At 41.0% G+C, this 19,897-nt stretch overlaps 1 pseudogene; it reads right to left on the bottom strand.

Moving 5' to 3' along the window:
• Positions 1-9,512: 9,512 nt before the first annotated feature.
• On the bottom strand, positions 9,513-9,630 carry LOC124722696 (annotated as a pseudogene).
• Positions 9,631-19,897: the final 10,267 nt, after the last annotated feature.

Genomic DNA, 19,897 nt, shown 5'->3' with positions numbered 1-19,897 from the left:
TGCTTCATTCTGTTATGCAGCATACAATCCTGCGCTTTCAGACTTTCCTGGACACTGATGGGCCCCATATTGAACCCCTTTTGTAGCAGTAATGATGTCGGTATGGAGTGGTATGATGTGCCATAGCATCACATTAAAAGGGTTTCAAATGAATTGATTCCGCATTATTTCTCTTCCCCATGCTCTTGACATTAATGCTACCGAGTTTGGTACTCGTATGGGCATTAGTTTCCGTGTTATATCGTGTTAAATACTGAAAGTTTAATTATAAACACCCAGTAGATTAGACAGGTACACAGGGTAAATATTAGGTGACTCCTCATTTCGAGTTCGAAGTACGTACTGTAATGAGTATCACACAAGTTATTTGTAACGATAGATGAGTAACCTTGCTTGTCTTCACATTACCCGTGCTTTGTTCTCGTAAAATAAAATAATATTACTTTTTAAGGTAGCATTAATCCATCATTCTCTTTTGGAAGAGGTACTCTTATTACTGCACGAGCATCTCAAAACATAGGTAAAAAGTAAAATGCAACAAATTTCTGTCGAAAGAGGGTGTTGGATAGGAAAAGCATTTTACTTCAAAAAAAGTAAATGTGATGGGGATTAATGCACGTATCATTGTCCCCATATACGTTGCACCGACGGTACAGCTAGCGAGAGGGGCGTTAGCTCTCTCTATACCAACAACAATAGATATAGCAGCGAGCAGGACGTAACCGCCAGTGCGGAGACATACAAACCGTGGCGGAGAATATGGAGTTGGGCTCGATAAACAGAACTCACCAGATTACAGTCTATATTAACTTTAAATACGTATCCCCGAGAACAGTTCCAGAAATGAGGCGTTATTATTAAAATTACACATACTCTAAAGCAGGGCCGCACAAGGTGCATGCACCGGTGCATCGCACAGTGCAGAGTGCAGAAGACGGCTGCGCTATGTTGACGACGGTGCAGACCCCCCACTCCTCGGCTTTGCGCAACAGCGCTGCCTCTCACTTCCTTAGCTTGTGTCGCTCGCGCCGCCTGTCTCGACCTGTTTCAATGGTTTTACCCTGTTGTCTTCGTCATTGCCAAATACTAATGTACACTAGGTGGAGAGCTTAGTTTGGTGTACCGGTACAAAAGAGATTTATATAATAACTGTAATTGTAACAATTTTAAATTTGGTTTCAACACAAATGTATCATCCTATGTGCTCTTTATTTTATTTGCAATTATGCTTCTAAGATCTGGAACCAGAGACTGGCTGACAGCAATTCTGAGAGAATTTTTAAAATTACAAATAGAAATACTCGCACGCAATCTAGTTTTTGTACAAGACAAAACAGAAAAAATCTTTCACATACGCAAGTGGAACCAAACATAGAAATAATCGTCGCTGCTTCTCTGTGTAACTTGGGAAATTCTTCCTTCGACAAATTATGGTAGAATCGGAGCAAACCTTTTGTATTGTAAAACACATTCTTTCTGTGAACATAGTTTTGCAAATCAATTAGTTCGAAATGTAAATCTGAAGGCGCACTTACAATATCCATCGAAAAAGGTTTCACAAAAACATCGAGAATTGGCTGCAGGTAGGTAATTTCCTGAAACAATAACAAAGCCAATGTTAATAAATGAAAGTAATGTAAGCCGTTGTTTGGAAGTACTAAAATGCGATAGATTTTAATAAACATGTAATGTGTACTATTGATTTTAATGTAATGTTACACTTGCATATGTAACGCATTCTCCTTTATTTAGCTGTATGTCATATACCGGCACATTATCTGGAATCGGTCGTTAAACGCATTTTCAAGGGATTGTAGCACCTCGACGTATTTTTCAAAGCGCGCTCCTTCCTGCACAAATTCTGCCAAACAAAAACATAGTACCGTTTTGATTAGAGCGGTTATAAAATCAGGCTGCTTTAATAAAGGTACAATTTATATCTCGCTTACCTAGTTCAGGAAAGTGTTGCGTATTTTTCTCTGAAAGGTTGTTTTTGAGGAGCTTCAGTTTATACTGGAAAGCGTTTATTTTGCTGATCATATCGTTGATGAGATTGTTTTCTTTTTGGAGTTTCAGAGTTAAATCATTTAGGAGAGCCATAATGTCTGCTAAAAGTCCTAAATCAGGTACCCATTCAGGGTCATTAAAAAGTGGCTCCGGACGTCCTTTGCTCTCCAAAAACTGAACCGCAGTGTGGCGTAGTCGAAAAATTCGGGAAATCACTTTCCCTTTGCTCAGCCAGCACACCTCAGCGCGATAGGGAATATCTGGATACTCCTCTTCAAAGGAAATCAAAAATTCTTTGAATTGACGATGAGTGAGTCCATGAGAACGGATGTAGTTCACGTTACGCACCACTACCTTCATCACATCTTGAAGACCGATAACTTTCGCACAAAGAGCCTCTTGGTGTGCAAAACAATGAACGGCAGGCAAATTCGGCATGTTAAGTTTTTTCCGCAGTAGGCCAATAAACCCTTTTGCTTTACCGCACATTGCTGGTGCCCCGTCTGTGGTTACAGAAAACAGCTTTTCCCAAGGGAGTCCTATTCCTTCAGCTGCCATTTCAACAGCTGCTAAAATATCCGCCCCTGTAACAGTATCCTTCAACGAAATCATATCCAGAAGCTCTTCCGTTACATGTAGGTCGTCGTCCACGCCACGCAAAATATTGCTAACTGAGCCGTGTCGTTATATCCGTGGACTCATCAAGTGCGACAGAGTACGCTAGGAAGTTTTCTATTTCGGCTGCCATTTGTTCATGCAAATTCTCAGCAATGTCGTTAATTCTCCGATGTATTGTCATTCTGGAAAGTGGTATTCTGCTGTACACGGGAGCTAATGTGCGATGTTTCATAGTGTCTACTACGTCCAACATAATGTTTTTTATTAATGGCCCGTCCAGAAATTGCCTCCCAGCTCTTGCTAAACGTAGAGCAACTTTGTAACTAGCTCTGACAGTCCTTTCGCAACACCCCTCATCTTCTTCACCCTAAAGTAGAGAAAAAAAGATATATTAGAAATAATTTATGCAAAAACGAAAACTAAGGAATCTAATCAAATGTTATTTCGTTTCGCATGACCTTTAACCAAAATATACATGCTAAAGTACTTGCAACAAACCTCGTTTGTAGATACAGAATTCTCTTATGCAAGAGTTTGCAACTTTCGCAATTCTTCCTCTCTGGCATCCCCTGTTATATCACTATACTTTTCTGAATGCAATTTGCTGTAATGCCTTTCAATAGACGATTTTCTGACACACGTAATTAGTGTACCGCAGATTAGACATTTGGCTTTATCGTCAAAACGCACAAAAATGTAGGAGAGTTCCCATTCCAGTTTAAATTGACTTTCGTCAATTTTCCCTTTTTTTGGAGCAGATGGTTCCATTATTCCGGTAATTGTCTTGCGCTTACGTATTCCAATGTTGACTAAGCCGTCCGGCAGCGCACAGCGTCGGCCTCACCTAGCAAGCCGAGTTGAGGCGAAGTATGCCGAGTTGAACCGATGCACTGTGCAGGCACTCGCTGCACCTCGCTTTGCACGCGTGCTGTTTTCCGTGTTTGTGCGGCCCTGATCTCAAGCTTTAATAGGTAATGGTTAAAGTCTGCTCGACACATTGACTACTTTAGGTATTTATATATTTGCCAGCAAGATAGTCAGTAATCAAAGAGGTATAGCACTACTTTGCATTCTCAGATTTACTGCCAGTAGAATTTTTAATATTCTTCATACTAGCAAAAACCTCTGGGAATGCGTTGAAGTGTATACTAACTGTGATATGTGATTTTCTGACGATGATTAGGCACCATCCAGATGCACAACTTAGAATGCCACCAAAATAGAGTCGATAGTAGAACTGTCAGCATCACTGTTTGATAGTTCGCTCAAATGGTTCAAATGGCTCTGAGCACTATGGGACTTAACATCTGTGGTCATCAGTCCCCTAGAACTTAGAACTACTTAAACCTAACTAACCTAAGGACATCACACACATCCATGCCCGAGGCAGGATTCGAACCTGCGACCGTAGCAGTCGCGCGGTTCCGGACTGCGCTCCTAGAACCGCTAGACCACCGCGGCCGGCGTTGATAGTTCGTGTAATCGACTTTAGCGTTAACTATTTAAAACTGTAGACTAGTTTTGTAACCAATAATACGTCCAGATCACCGGGAATGAGCATACCTCCACACAAGTCCGCAATACTGACTTTAATTCTCGAGAAAATACTGGTTTAGATACCATGTCAGTCGGTCTTAGTATTAGTATATCTGTAGGGCAAACACTGAAAAAGGATTGGAATGTCTATCAACAACAAATGCTTTTTACTGATGATGCTTATTTATAACATTAGCAAAAATTTTCAGGTAAAGATCATTATGAAAACACTCCCTGTCCTCTGGTCATACCCTCTAAATCTGATTGGATTTGCACTCCAGTTACATTATTTGTGTGTGTGCTACGATATGGATACCGCAGAGCCTTCGGGTAAACTGTGTGTCCAGCAACGACAAGATATGTGCTTGTATTTTTTCTATGCCTACTGGTATTGCGCACCCAGAAAAAGGCATACTTAGTGGCATATACAGGGTGCGGTAGCGTTCGTAGTAGGATATTAAAAACACACCACCAGGCAGTAACTGTTATTTATTTATTACCTCTTATGATAATTAATAGTTGAAGGTATGCCATTTGCTAATGTGTAAGTCATTGTCCATTGCGTGGATTACTTTTTGAATATGACTTCTGTCAAATGATGCCCCCTCTGCACAACACATTCATCTAGGCGGCGATGGAAGCTTTCCATAACTCGGCGTAACGTATTCCCTGGGACATTGTCGGCGGCAGTTCTGATGCAATCCTTCAACTCAGGAATGGTGCACAACGTGTTCGGAACTATTCTTGCTTCAGGTAGCCCCAAAGAAAAGTGTGCACATGAAAGGTCAGGTGAGCGATGCGGCCAGGAAATGCCACCAAAAAGGGAAATTACTCTACCGGGAAATGTCTGTCGCAAGAAATCCACACAAATTCTGGCCACCATTCCAGAGTGGAAGGATCGCATCAGAACTGCCGTCGGCAATGTCCCAGGGAATAAGTTACGCCGAGTTATGGAAAGCTTCCAACGCCGCCTACATGAATGTGTTGTGCAGAGGGAGCATCATTTGACAGGAGTCATATTCAAAAAGTAATCCACGCCATGGTCAATGACTTACACAATAGTAAATGGCATACCTTCAACTATTAATTGACATAAGTGGTAATAAATAAATTACAGTTACTGCCTGGTGGTGTGTTTTTAATATCCTACTACGAACGCTGCCGCACCCCGTATTTATTCAAGTGTCAGCCCCGATGAATATAAAAAGAATTGTGAGACAGCTCCTTAGTGAACGGTACAGAAAAATCCATAGAACTGTATTGAAGAATATGATAATTTTGCCTTGCCATGGAAGGTTGTCATAATGTATGGATGACTCTCTGATATCGTTTAACTAGGGCAAAAACTCAAAACAATACGCACAGTCTAGAGTTTCGTCCTCAGCAGTTCCCTAACACTGCGCTAATTATAGTTCTAGCAAACCTCTCAGAATAGATGATTTTAAATTAGTACATAAGTTTCTGTAATCGATTTCCACGGGAAGTGATTAAAGTTATAGACAGATTAATTTTTGCGTCAGACCACCACCTTTCAAATACAGTTTAGTCGATTATTCGTATTGGTAGGAAAAATCTCTATCTAAAGAACCAAGATGGCAGTAGTTTACGTCATACCCTCTAAGTGTGGATGTGATTCCAATGTAATTACAATATATTGAATGTGTTGCAGCAATGTGGATATCGCAGGGCCAGGGATATGGTAGATGTAATTATTTTTCTATGCATGATGTTAATCAACATACCAACAAGCATAGTGTTGCAGGGTTATCGATTTAACGGCGGTCGAGTCTACTTTACAGCAAGATTATAATTGCTTATCTTTAAAAAATAATAATGCATGATGCGAAAATATTAAACATTAAAACCATAAGACTATGGCATGAGCTCGCAGGCAGGCTCTGATCAATCATCAGTGCTGGGCATAACCTTCCATATAGTGAAGATGGGATAAGGACGGCAAACGAGCTGACAGCATCTCCAAACTTCTCTCTCTCCAGTGCGTGAAAACTCACCTCCAAACAGTCAACTGTATACGAGGTGCTAGACAAAAAAGCCGAACTAATTTTTTTAACTTATTTATTGGTTTAAGCAAAACCTTCAACGCCCTTCAAAGAACTCTCCACTTGCACTAATACACTTAGCTAATATTTTATTCTGTTTTTCAAACAAAATTGTTTAAATTCATCTTTTGGGACAGTTAACAGTACCTTCGTCATTTTCTTCTTCATCTCAGCAACATCAGCTAAACACTTACGGTTCATGTCTCTTTTAAATCTAGGAAACAGAAATAAATGTCACATAGGAAAGTGTCGCGTGAGTGTGGGGGGGTGAGGAACAAGGTAATGCCATTTTTTGTTAAGAATTCTCCTACACACAGGCTGTGTGACCACAGCCATTGTCACAATGGAAAGTCACCCGACTGCCAAAAATCCGGCCGCTTCCTCAGTATACTGTCGCGGAATCTTTTTAAAAATTCCAAGTAGAAAGCCTGGTTAACTGTCTGACGTTGCGGAACAAAACTAATCAGTGTAATATCCAGGCCTATACTTTATTTAAAATAATATTGACGACAGCACTGTATCTGAAATGTGACAGAACTTTGATTGTACTCTCGAGATAGTGATAAAAGGGACTTCATCGCTGGTAAAATAATAAATAATTATTGTTAACGACACAATTTAATATTTTGTAAAAACTGTATCTCAGACAATATGCAAAAAGATAATGGAAATCTCAATCTTTTGTTATCTATGAGTTTTGTAGAAGAACCTGTCTTCTCGATCAAACTGTTGTATTTATAGGATGAGATTGATGTCTCGTAACACAGAGGTCAGTAATAATAATAACAAAAATAAAAAGAACTGTACTAAAGTGCTGTAATGTTGATAACTGATATTTTAAAATAGAGTTTATATATTACTGAAATGAATGTTCTTTGTTTGGAGTTATACTTCATCGTAATTCTCGTCCTATATACGCTATGTGATCAAACGTATCCGTACAGCCTCAAAAACATAAGTTTTTCATACCACGTGCATTTTCCTGCCACCTACTGCCAGGTACTCCATATCAGCGACCTCAGCAGGCGCTAGACATCGTGGGAGAGCAAAATGGAGCGCTCTGCTGAACTCAAGGACTTCGAACGTGGTCAGGTGATTGGGTATCACTTGAGATACGTGTATACGCGAGATTTCCTCACTCCTAAACATCCCTTGGTCGACTGTTTCCACTGTCATAGTGAAGTGGAAACGTGAAGGGACACGTACAGCACAAAAGCGTACAGGCCGACTTCGTCTGTTGACTGACAGAGACCACTGACAATTGTAGAGGATCGTAACGTCTAATTGGCAGATATCTATCCAGACCATCACACAGGAATTCCAAACTGCGTCAGGATCCAATGCAAGTATTATGACAGTTGTGCAGGAGGTGAGAAAACTTGGATTTTATAGTCGAGCAGATGCCCATAAACAACACATGACCCCGGTAAATGCCAAACGGCGCCTCGCTTGATGTAAGGAGCGTAAACATTGGACTATTTAACAGTGGAAAAACGTTGTGTGGAATGACGAATCATGGTACACAATGTGGCGATTCGATGCCAGGGTGTGGGTATGGCGAATGCCAGGTGAACGTCGTTTGCCAGCGTGTATAGTGCTAACAGTAAGAATCGGAGGCGGTGGTGTTATGGTGTGGTTGTGATTTTCATGGAGGAGGCTTACATCCCTTGTTGTTTTGCGTGTCACTATCACAACACATGCCTAAATAGATGTTTTAAGCACGTTCTTGCTTCCCACCGTTGAAGAGCAATTCGGGGATGGTGATTGCCTCTTTCAACACGATCGAACAACTGTTCATAATGTACGGCCTGCTGCGGAATGGGTACTCGACAATAACATCCCTATAATCGATTGGCCTGCACAGAATTATAACCTGAACCCTATAGAAACGCCTTTGGGATGTTTTGGAACGCCGACTTCGTGCCAGGCCTCACCGACCGACATCGATGCCTCTACTCAGTGCAGCACTGCCTGAAGAATAGCCTGACATTGCCGAAGAAACCTTCCAGCACATGACTGAACGTATGCCTGCGGGAATGGAAGCTGTCATCAAGCCTAAGGCGGGACCAACACAATACTGACTTCCAGCATTACCGATGGAGGGCGGTACAAACTTGTAAGCCATTTTCAGCCAGGTGTCCGGATACTTTGATCACATACTGTAAATGTTAAGGTTTCTTCTCAGCTACCAAAGAGCGCAGTCATTAGCACTATTGATTAACAGCGCAGTTTGTTGGTATACAGCGTGGTCAATTGATCGTGACCGTGACAAATACCTCACGAAATAAGCGATAAACGAAAAAACTACAAAGAACGAAACTCGTCTAGCTTGAAAAGGGAAACCAGATGGCACGATGGTTGTCCCGCTAGATGGCGTGGCCATAGGTTAAACGGATATCAACTGCGTTTTTTAAAATAGGAACCCCCGTTTTTTATTACATATTCATGTAATACGTAAAGAAATATGAATGTTTTAGTTGGACCACTTTTTTTGGCTTTATGACAGAGCGCTGTAGTACCTGATATCACGTAACATTCCGCCAGTGCGGACGGTATTTAAAATGGACCGTTTGCAATTGCGGAAAAAGTCGATATCGTGTTGATGTATGGCTATTGTGATCAAAATGCCCAACGGGCGTGTGCTATGTATGCTGCTCGGTATCTGACACGACATCATCCAAGTGTCCGGACCGTTCGCCGAATAGTTACGTTATTTAAGGAAACAGCAAGTGTTCAGCCACATATCAAACGTAAACTGCGACCTGCAACAAATGATGATGCCCAAGTAGGTGTTTTAGCTGCTGTCGCGGCTAATCCGCATATCAGTAGCAGACAAATTGCGCGAGAATCGGGAATCTCAAAAATGTCGGTGTTGAGATGCTACATCAACATCGATTGCACCCGTACCATATTTGTATCCACCAGGAATTGCATGGCGACGACTTTGAACGTCGTGTACAGCTCTGCCACTGGGCACAAGACAAATTACGGGACGATGACAGATTTTTTCCACGCGTTCTATTTAGCGACGAAGCGTCGTTCACCAACAGCGGTAACGTAAACCGGCATAATATGCACTATTGGGCAACGGAAAATCCACGATGGCTGCGACAAGTGGAACATCAGTGACCTTGGCGTGTTAATGTATGGTGCGGCACTATGCACTCCGTCCTCAGTGGAGGATGCGGATAGGAGGGGCGTGGGGTCAGCACACCGCTCTCCCAGTCGTTATGATGGTATTCTTGACCGAAGCCGCTACTATTCGGTCGAGTAGCTCCTCAACTGGCATCACGGCAACAGCGCATGGCGCCCTGGATGGTCACCCATCCAAATGCCGACCACGCCCGACATCGCTTAACTTCGGTGATCTCACGGGAACCGGTGTATCCACTGCGGCAAGGCCGTTGCCGTGCGGCATTATGGTAGGAAGGATAACTGGCCCCCATTTTATCGATGGCAGTCTAAATTGTGCAGTGTATGCTGATTTCCTACGTAATGTTCTACCGATGTTACAACAAGATGTTTCACTGCATGACAGAATGGCGATGTACTTCCAATAGGATGGATGTCCGGCATATAGCTCGCCCGCGGTTTAAGCGGTATTGAATAGCATATTTCATGACAGGTGGATTGGTCGTCGAAACACCATACCATGACCCGCACGTTCACCGGATCTGAGGTCCCCGGATTTCATTCTGTGGGGAAAGGTGAAGGATATTTGCTATTTTGATCCACCGTCAACGCCTGAAAATATGCGTCAGCGCATTGTCAATGCATGTGCGAACATTACGGAAGGCGAACTACTCGCTGCTGAGAGGAATGTCGTTACACGTATTGCCAAATGCTTTGAGGTTGATGGACATCATTTTGAGCATTTATTGCGTTAATGTGGTATTTACAGGTAATCACGCTGCAACAGCATGCGTTCTCAGAAGACGGCCCGGGTGGCCGAGCGGTTCTAGGCGCTACAGTCTGGAACCGCGCGACCGCTACGGTCGCAGGTTCGAATCCTGCCTCGGGCATGGATGTGTGTGATGTCCTTAGGTTAGTTAGGTTTAAGTAGTTCTAAGTTGTAGGGGACAGATGACCTCAGAAGGTAAGTCCCATAGTGGTGGTGGTGGTGGTTAGTGTTTAACGTTCCGTCGACAACGAGGTCATTAGAGACGGAGTGCAAACTCGGGTTAGGGAAGGATTGGGAAGGAAATCGGCCGTGCCCTTTCAAAGGAACCATCCCGGCATTTGCCTGAAACGATTTAGGGGAATCGCGGAAAACCTAAATCAGGATGGCTGGAGACTAGATTGAACCGTCGTACTCCCGAATGTGAGTCCAGTGTGCTAACCACTGCGCCACCTCGCTCGGTAAGTCCCGTAGTGCTCAGAGCCATTTGAACCATTTCGTTCTCAGAAATGATCACATTAGAACAATCGAAATAAAATGTTCTAACGTACCTACATTCTGTATTTCAATTTCGAAAACTACCTGTTGCCAACTGTCCGTCTTAAATTGTGAGCCATATGTTTGTCACTATTACAGCGCCATCTATCACAAAGCGAAAACAGTGGTCTAACTAAGACATTCATATTTCTTTACGTACTACACGAATATGTAATAAAATATGGGCGTTCCTATTTTTAAAAAAAACGCAGTTGATATCCGTTTGACGTATGGCAGCGCCATCTAGCGTGCAAACCATAGCGCCATCTAGCGTTCCAACCATAGCGCCATCTGGTTTCCCCCTTCAAGCTAGTTTCGTTTTTGTAGTTTTTCGTTTGACGCTTATTTTGTGAAATATTTGGCCCGGTCACGATCAATGTACCACCCTGTATAGTGAATATAAATGTGTCTTGAAACATTGAGAAATAGTTTCGAATATTAATGCATATAGTGAACGTGAGGAAAGATTTAATATATTTTTGATTTTTTACGAGTAAAATACAGCCTGAAGCAGAATCGATAAGTGATAATCTTATGTTAACCGCCATTTTAGTGAAATATTGCAGCGGCAGTTTTAAATCGTTTTTCAATACAGACTTAAATGTTGTTGGTTATAATTGCAATAATAATTGCGTACTAGTGGCCGATGACCGACTCTGCGCTAATAAAATCCAATTGAATGCAAACAGCATCTTACGTGATGTAAATTCTATTTGCTGACGTATGAAGCCTGGTAATTTCGTAACATTTTTAATGAAATATTTCGAGAGGAAAATACATTAGTGTTGTGTACGTGTGGTATTGTGTGACAAAATGGCTCATTTTGCTCAAAGAAAAGTGTTGCCAGCACTGAAACTACTAAAAATCATTACTCTTGTTTAGCTCAGATTACTTACATTTAGCTTATTTATTGGTTATAAAAGAACGTGTGAATGAAGTGATATTTATACTGCTTGACAGACAATATTGCTCCATCTTCTCAGGTGGAGATTTCTTTAAGAAAATAACGTTAACCATCCGGGAAAAGAGAGATTAAATAAAACCTCAAGTTACGTTAGTATTAAGTAAGAAGTTTTACTGCAATCTTGCTGAAATTGTACAGCTCAACACACGCAACTGCACCACACGCCACATTGGCGCCCATCGTGGCCACAATACACAACTTTTATTTTAATTGTGTGTAGTTGTAGTGTACCATAATAAAATACTAATACGTATGTGATTCTCTTTTCATGTGTGAATCTGACACGAAAGAGGTTGCTATATGGGTATTGAAATTATTGGCATCTGAAGTGTTGCTAGCACTAGCCGAGAGCGACTGAGCTGTACTATCCGCCGATAGCCAGGGCTTCGATAGAAATGGGTATTTTGCGATCTTATTCGAGGCTTACACACACACACACACACACACACACACACACACACACACACACACACACACACATATATATATATATACACAGTCTCAGTATAAATTAATTCCCTGTGTACTATCCGCCGATAGCCAGGGCTTAGATAGAAATGGGTATTTTGCGATCTTATTCGAGGCTTACACACACACACACACACACACACACACACACACACACACACACACAGTCTCAGTATAAATTAATTCCCTGTGTGCTGTTACAACTAGCACCAGTGCTGGGGAAGTTACAGCAGCCTTAAATATCAATGCTTCAGCATTGTGGCTACGAGTGTAATATTTAGAAATGTAATTTTCTGGTGGACATATTTTGCACAAATTTCAGCCATTTAGCTATTTTTATTTGTGTAAGTGTTAATTGTAAGATATTTTGTGAGATTAGTTGTTGCGATGAGTATTTTTGTGCAATATTAGTATCAACCTGAGGTCTAGGGGTAGCGTCTCTGATTCATAAACAAAACGTCTTTGGTCCCGGGTCGAATACCGCCGCTGGTTAATTTCCATTAATGATCAGCATTGGCGGCCGAAGACTTAGGGCAAAAGAAGTCACCCTCATTCTGCCAACGGCCTTGTCAATGAGGGCGGAGGAGTGGACACAGGTTCAGGGCACTCTCTTGTCCTAGGGGTGGGAAACTGCCTCTAAAGGCGGACGAATCAGCTATGATCAACGGTATGAGGATGCAGAAGGCAATGGAAACCACTGCATTAAAGACACGTAACGTGTATCCACAGGACATGTCGCCTGTAATTGAAGAAGTGTCATAATGAGCTCTCCTTTAGCAAAAGATTTCGAAATAGCCCCCCTTCGTATGTCTGGGAGGGGACTGACAAGGAAGAGCTTATCATGAGAAGAAGATTGAATACTCAACGGAAGGATAACATTCTACGAGTAGGGGCTTGGAATGTCACAAGCTTGAACGTGGTAGGGATTCAAGAAAATCTAAAAAGGGAAATACAAAGGCTCAATCTCGATAAACTAGGGTCAGTGAAGTGAAGTGGAAAGAAGACAAGGATTTCTGATCAGATGAGGATAATACCAACAGAAGCAGAAAAAGGTGCAACAGGAGTAGGATTCGTTATGAAGAGCAAGGTAGGGCAGAGAGTGTGTTACTGTGAACAATTCAGTGATAGGGTTATTATTATTAGAATCGACTACAAAGCAACACCGACAACGATAATTCAGGTGTACATACCGATGTCGCAAGCTGAAGATGAAGACATAGAGAAAGAGTATGAGGACATTGATAGTGATAATACACTATGTAAAGGGAGATGAATATATAATAGTTACGGGGGACGGGAATGCAGTTGTAGGAGAAGGAGTAGAAGAAAAGATCTGAACACAATATGGGCTTGGGACAATGAATGAGGGAGGAGAAAGACTAATTGAGTTCTGTAACAAGTTTGAGCTAGTAATAGCGAATATTCTGTTCAAGAATCACAAGAGGAGGTATACTTGGAAAAGGACAGATGATACGGGAAGATTTCAATTAGATTACATCATGGTCACACAGCGATTCCGAAATCAGATACTGGATTGTAAGGGGTACCCAGCAGCAGATATAGATTCAGATCACGATATAGTAGTGATGAAGAGTAGGCTCAAGTTCAATATATTAGTCAGGAAGAACCAATAAGCAAAGAAGTACTAAGGGATGATGAGATACGCTATAAGTTTTCTAAGACTATAGATACAAAAAGGAATAGCTCAGTAGGCAGTACAGTTTAAGAGAAATGGAGATCTCTAAAAAGGGCATAATAGAAGTTGGGAAGGAAAACATAGATCCAAGAGAATTCTACTAAAATCAAATATCGGCCTTAATTTGAGGAAGCAATTTCTGAGAAGCAGAAATGTCATCAGACCCTCAAATAGATCAACCTTAGCACACCTCAGTACAAGTCCTTGATAATGCAAATATACATGGTAACGATTTAGTACCTGATATTCCGAGCGGAAATGAAAATGGGGAGTCATCAACTCTGACAGACATTCCTGCAGTTAAACCTTTAGAAGTGAATGATAATATTTCTACCGCGCAAGGTACAGAAATTAGCAATTCTCTCGCTGTGTCACTACCGGATGCTAAATTGCTTTCATTATTATTTGAAAACTTTAATATTATGGAACAGGCAATGGAAAAGCGTAGGCGAGGAAAGGCTATAAAATAACATGAGCGTTATAGGAAATTTATGGAACAAATAAACAATATCTTTATCCAACGAGATAAGGAAATTTGTCCAGAGTATTAATCAGGTGTTAGTCGATCGCTATACAGCACTTACGACTCATTTCAAGAAAGACATCAATGCAATACTAACATGAAACCGTTGGCAAACATACCAACTTAAATGAATAATCTTCAGATCGAAGTAGATAAGTTAGAAACGCATTTCAAAGCTTTGACTACTACTGTGGAGTCAATACAGAATGATATCCACACAGAAGGACAGAAAGGAGTCCGAACGGAAATAGCCAAGGCACTGTACATTGAAAATCACAATCTTGAAGCAATGTCAGCATAGAGCGATGAGAACGCCGGTACTGATAGGCAAAGGAACATTGAAAATTTGCCGACAATCTCTACTGCAGTGCATAACTGACGAAGTTTGGTGATCAATGTGCATTATCCCGCAATTTGTTTCACCAAGAAACCCGAATGACGAAGCAGAGTGTACTTGCAATAAAGTGAGTACACCGCCTGCTAAAGACAACAACTCCATGCACTTAAGTGCGTTAATGCATGTAGAGAGCTTAATGAAACACCGCCAGTTCCAACAGGGAGAGTAAAAAGGATACTCATCCCGTAGTTTTTGTTAGAAACTCTAAAAGAGTTCTTCCAAAGTCTTGGACGGAGGAACAGAAAGTCCAGTTTGTTGTTTCACATATTTCCGGTGACGCATCGCACTGGGAGTCGAACGCAGCAGAAACATGCTAATCATTTAACGAATCTGAGAAGGCGCTTCTCGACCAGTCGTGGTCAGCGTCGACTCAAGAACGACTGAGGAAGATTGTATATAATGCAGAGATGTATAACACGAGGACAAGCTCTTTGAGAAAATACTTTCAAAAATATATTATTATGACTAGGTACTGGGATGAACCAGTAACCACACGAGACCTGTTACGAGTATCGAAGGCAAATTGCCAATAAATATTAGAGAGAAACTGTTGAACGTCACAGATACCGACAGATCTTAACGAATTTTTATCTATGATAGACTCGTTAGACTTAGTCCAAGAAGACGCCAGAAAGAATTCTGACGCAATAAATTGTGCCAACTGTTCTAACGGAAAAGGTTCCTGGATCGGAAGTAATGGAAATATGGGTGAAGGCAGTTCCAATAAATGGGAAAACAAAACCCATGGCAATGGAAAGTATAGTAATAGTAAAAATCATTACAGCCATAAATCTGATCATCTCTGTAAGGAAATCAATGACTACCAGCATTCTAATGGTAATCAAAGGCAATATAGTAATGAAAAAGCCAATAATAATAATAATAATTCGAATCGTCATCTCGAACTCTGAATTGATTTGAGCTGCGGAATATTTCTTTTATTGTGATCACGCAATTGTCTTAGTTTTCACGCCTCTTGGATGACTATTAGCTTGTGAACTCTGCTACTATTCTCGAAAGCTTTCAACACAATTTACTGCCGTTCATAAGGTTATTTTTTATCTGTGTTTTAAATGGATATCTTAGGATCACTTGCTGTTTAGTTGAGATAAAGTTTCATGAAGAAACATTATTCAGTTTTATGTCATCTACATCAATTACAGGCCTTCGAATAGAACCATTATAATTAATTATTGGTTTATCTTTCTTTAATATGTTTACTTTGTTAATTCGCAATTACAACCAGTGCATAGACAATTTGACTGCAAGTTCTTTGCTACAAGTTACTGTACGCAGCGAGTTAGCTGTTGGTCACGAAAACAGTTGTGTGCGGAGCGACCTTACGATGTTACCAAGCTATTCCTTTTAAACAGAACTGTGCATTCTCCAATTACTTAAGGTGCAGGGCACATCGGGTAATTTCGCAAGTGGTCTGCTGGTGTGGACTGATGCTTTGACTGCAACAAATCAGCAGAAAACCGGCATCTAAAGTCGCAAATGGCTGTGCAACGCTGCCAGTTTAGATATTTCAGTATTTCATTAATCCAGCTATTGTAGACATATGGAAACCGCACTCTCCGTTAATAAAATGGTTCATAATGAAATTATATTTGAACATTTACGTCATAGCAGATGCGGTAGATATGGCAATACAGAACTTTACTTGTCACTTTTGTTAAACTATAGAACGACCGCTACACAGCTGGGATAACGGATACTGTAACCTCTGTGCTATAATTTTATTACTGATGTGTGTGTGTGTGTGTGTGTGTGTGTGTGTCGTCACCCGTTTGCGTGCGTCCAGCCTGGAAGGTATGCATCCTTATTCAGTCCGCTGCTCCCCCTTCAATTTTAGCCCACAGCCCTTGATGATGGGCGAAACAGTTATTCAAACAGCGGAGCGCCGGATATTAATGAAATGTTCTCGTCAATATTTGACAAGAGCGATAAAGGGCGCTCGGCACAGGGCTGTTTGAAGGACAAACAACCGGCAGTCCTCGTCTGCTGCACGCCACATTCTCCTGTTTCACAGGTTCTGCGTCGAAGTAGATCGATACCCTCAGTTGACTGGAACGCCGTAAGCCTCGACAGTCGATTTCCTGAAAGGGCTTCATAAAACAGACAAAACCGAGGCCCAACAAACAAAGGAGTGCAATTTCATTGTCTGCACCAACTATTCATCCGCTTATGGCTGATATCACGTACAGAAACATGGAATAGAAGTAAAATATTATCCGAATTTAACAATTTTGAAATGCATACCGAAAGACTGACGAATGCAAAAAATACGAGGACTCTCTACACTGGTAATATTTACTAAGTTATCGACATTGGTGTTCTGCTACGAAACTGAGAAAAAATTGGCATTTCATAATGACTGATTCCTCGAGTTAATTTCCACTTGTAGTTTCGTCAAATTGTAGATGTGTCCTGATTCATTTCACACCTCTACATCGTATTTACATAGCAAACAGAGCATCGTGTACTGAAATATTTATGGGAGAACGTCCATTTTTGGGCACCTGATGAGGCAGTATCAAAACTGAAGGCAGTCATTCAATATTTTGCAGATTAATCTTGTATGCTAAGTTTAAGGATAGAGCTTTATCTATGTACTGCAGATTTCTGTTGTTTATTGGTAACTATTTTATCGCTAAAGGTCGATGTCAGTTTTGTGATTCGCCTAATCGGGACAAGTATGAATAACTGGTATCGTTTACCCTATAAATACTATTATAGCTTTTCTAATTTTACACACAAAGCTGTGTAAAGATTTTTGTGTTTTTCTTTCTATCGTCTAATACTGTGTACTAGCGGGTGCTATGTTGGCGGCCTCTGTTGCGTAAGTCATATTTAAATCTTTTTTCTCACTGATCTGATGCAGCACACCACGAATTCCTCTACTGTGCTAGCTTCCTTATCTCAAAGTAACACTTAAACCCAAAGTTGTCAATTATTTGTTAGATGTATTCGAAGCTCCTTCTCCTAGGGCATTTAGGTCTACAGCAACCTCAAGTACCATGGAACTTAGTGCTTGATGTGTCAATACATGTCCTACCATTCTGTCCCCTGTTCTTATCAATATCTTCTCTATTTTCCTCTTCTCGGCAATTCTGTGGTCGACGTCCTCAACTTTACCTTATTAGGCCACCTAACTGCCAACTTCCTTCTACTGCACCACATTAAACGCTTCGTTTTCTTTCCCTGTCAACCACTGTCCATGGCTCATTACAGTAGAGTGCTTGTTTCGTCAATTATGCCTAATTTGGTGTACGAAGTAGCAGAATTTCTTAAATTCATCTATTTCGTGGTAACCAATTCTGATATTAAGTTTCTCGCTGATTTCATACTTTTTTTCTCCCTTTGATTTACTCTCAGTCCGTAACATGTATTCATTGAACTGATTATTATATTCAAAAAGTCCCGCAAATTTTTCCCTGCATTCACTGAGAATAGTAATGTCATGATGTCATTTTAGCATCCATATTCTGAATTTTAGTACCATCGCTAAATCTTTTTTAATTCAGTCGTTGCTTCTTCGATGTACAGATTGAACAGTAGGGAAAAAGACTGCACCCCTGTCGTACACCGTAATTAAATTCGAGCCTACGTTCTTAGAATTCTTGTTTCCTCTAGGATTTTGTACAGTTTATATATTGCCAGTCTTTCTCTATAGTTTACTTCTGTTTTACTGAAAATATCGTATATCTTATATCATTTTACATTTTCGATTGTTTGTAATAGGTTCCAGATTGTATGAACATGTCTTGGTTTTTCTTAAGTTCTCTCTATTGCTTTTACCTTTTCTGAAACCAAACTGACAGTCATGTAACACGTACGCTGTTTGCTTTTTTATTCCTCTGTGCATCATTCTTGTTAGTTACGCGGATGCATGAACTGTTATGCTGATTGTGCGATAGATCTCACTTACCTGACTTTGCTATCCTCGGGTAAGTGTGGTTGATATTTTTCCTGAAGGCTGGTGGTAAGACCCCAGACTCGTTGATCCTACAGATTAATTTGAATAGTTGTTTGGTTTCCAATAATTTTGAAATTCCAAGGAAATTTCGTATATTTCTTCCATCTTATTTGATCACAAGGCTTCCGAAGCTCTGCTTAACTCAGACTATAATACTGGTTCTCCTGTATGGTTCCCCATTTCTTCTTCCGTCAGGTCATCGTCTCTTCAGGGTACATTTTCTGCCTGTTTGCTCTCTCCTCTAAGTTTTGTTGAGGAATTCCTCTGTCACTCTTAATACCCACGCACTTGCCTTCAGTTTTACCGATGGTTTTCTTGACTTTGCTAAATTAGTCTTTGGGACAACCGTTTCCTTTTAGATATCTTCACATTTTTCCTGTAGCCATTTCTCCTCGACTTTCCTAGCTAACTGGTATTAACCTTTCATGTCTTTCACACGCTGCCAGCAACCTAGTCGGCTGCACTAGCGTGACGTTAAAGAAAGTAATGACGGTTATGAACTTGGTTGCAGCGAGCAGTACTTAACTGGAGACCAGAAATCCGAGTGACCAGTGCTGGTGACAAAGAATCGGCAACCGGTGGGGTTGCTATAGATGAGCAATGTTTGCGCACTCAGTTTGGCTACCTGATGTCGACCAGTGCGTTTTTAAATTCTTTTCAGATAATGACCTTTCCTACAGAGCAGCTTACTATTTAAATCGAACGTCATAGGGCGACGTGGAACATACGTTCCTCTAATACTTCAATTGGAAGGTAAAAAGGTCATTGGTAAAAAATTTTAGATATCTTTTCGGATGAAGGAAGCTAATAAAGAACAATTTTAGTTTGGAGCCAATTTTTATTCAGAACTCATGTCTGCTCCATGAACCAAAAACTTTAACGAGATGGGGTGGCTTTCGTACGTCAGCCATGTAAGTAGCCGCGAGGAAGGTGTAACCATCACAGGAGGATACCTGAGGAGAGCCAGAAGAACGTGTGCTTCCTGAAGCCTTTACAGCAGCTGTAGGGCTACAGTCTAAATGATTGATCTAAAAGATTGACTGATCTGGCCTTGATCATCAGCCAACATAGTCTTGCTATGCTGGTACTGCGAACGGCTGAAATCAAAGGGAAATTATAGCCATTACTTTTACTGAGGGTATGCACCTCTACTGTGCTTAGTTTATGTCGGTGGCATCCTCTTCGGTAAAATATTCCGGAGGTAAAATACTCCC

Source organism: Schistocerca piceifrons, chromosome 1 (assembly GCF_021461385.2).
Source record: "Schistocerca piceifrons isolate TAMUIC-IGC-003096 chromosome 1, iqSchPice1.1, whole genome shotgun sequence".
NCBI classification, from domain to species: Eukaryota; Metazoa; Arthropoda; class Insecta; order Orthoptera; family Acrididae; genus Schistocerca; species Schistocerca piceifrons.
Note: the sequence above shows the minus strand (reverse complement) of the source record. Positions and strands in the feature narration are given on the sequence as shown.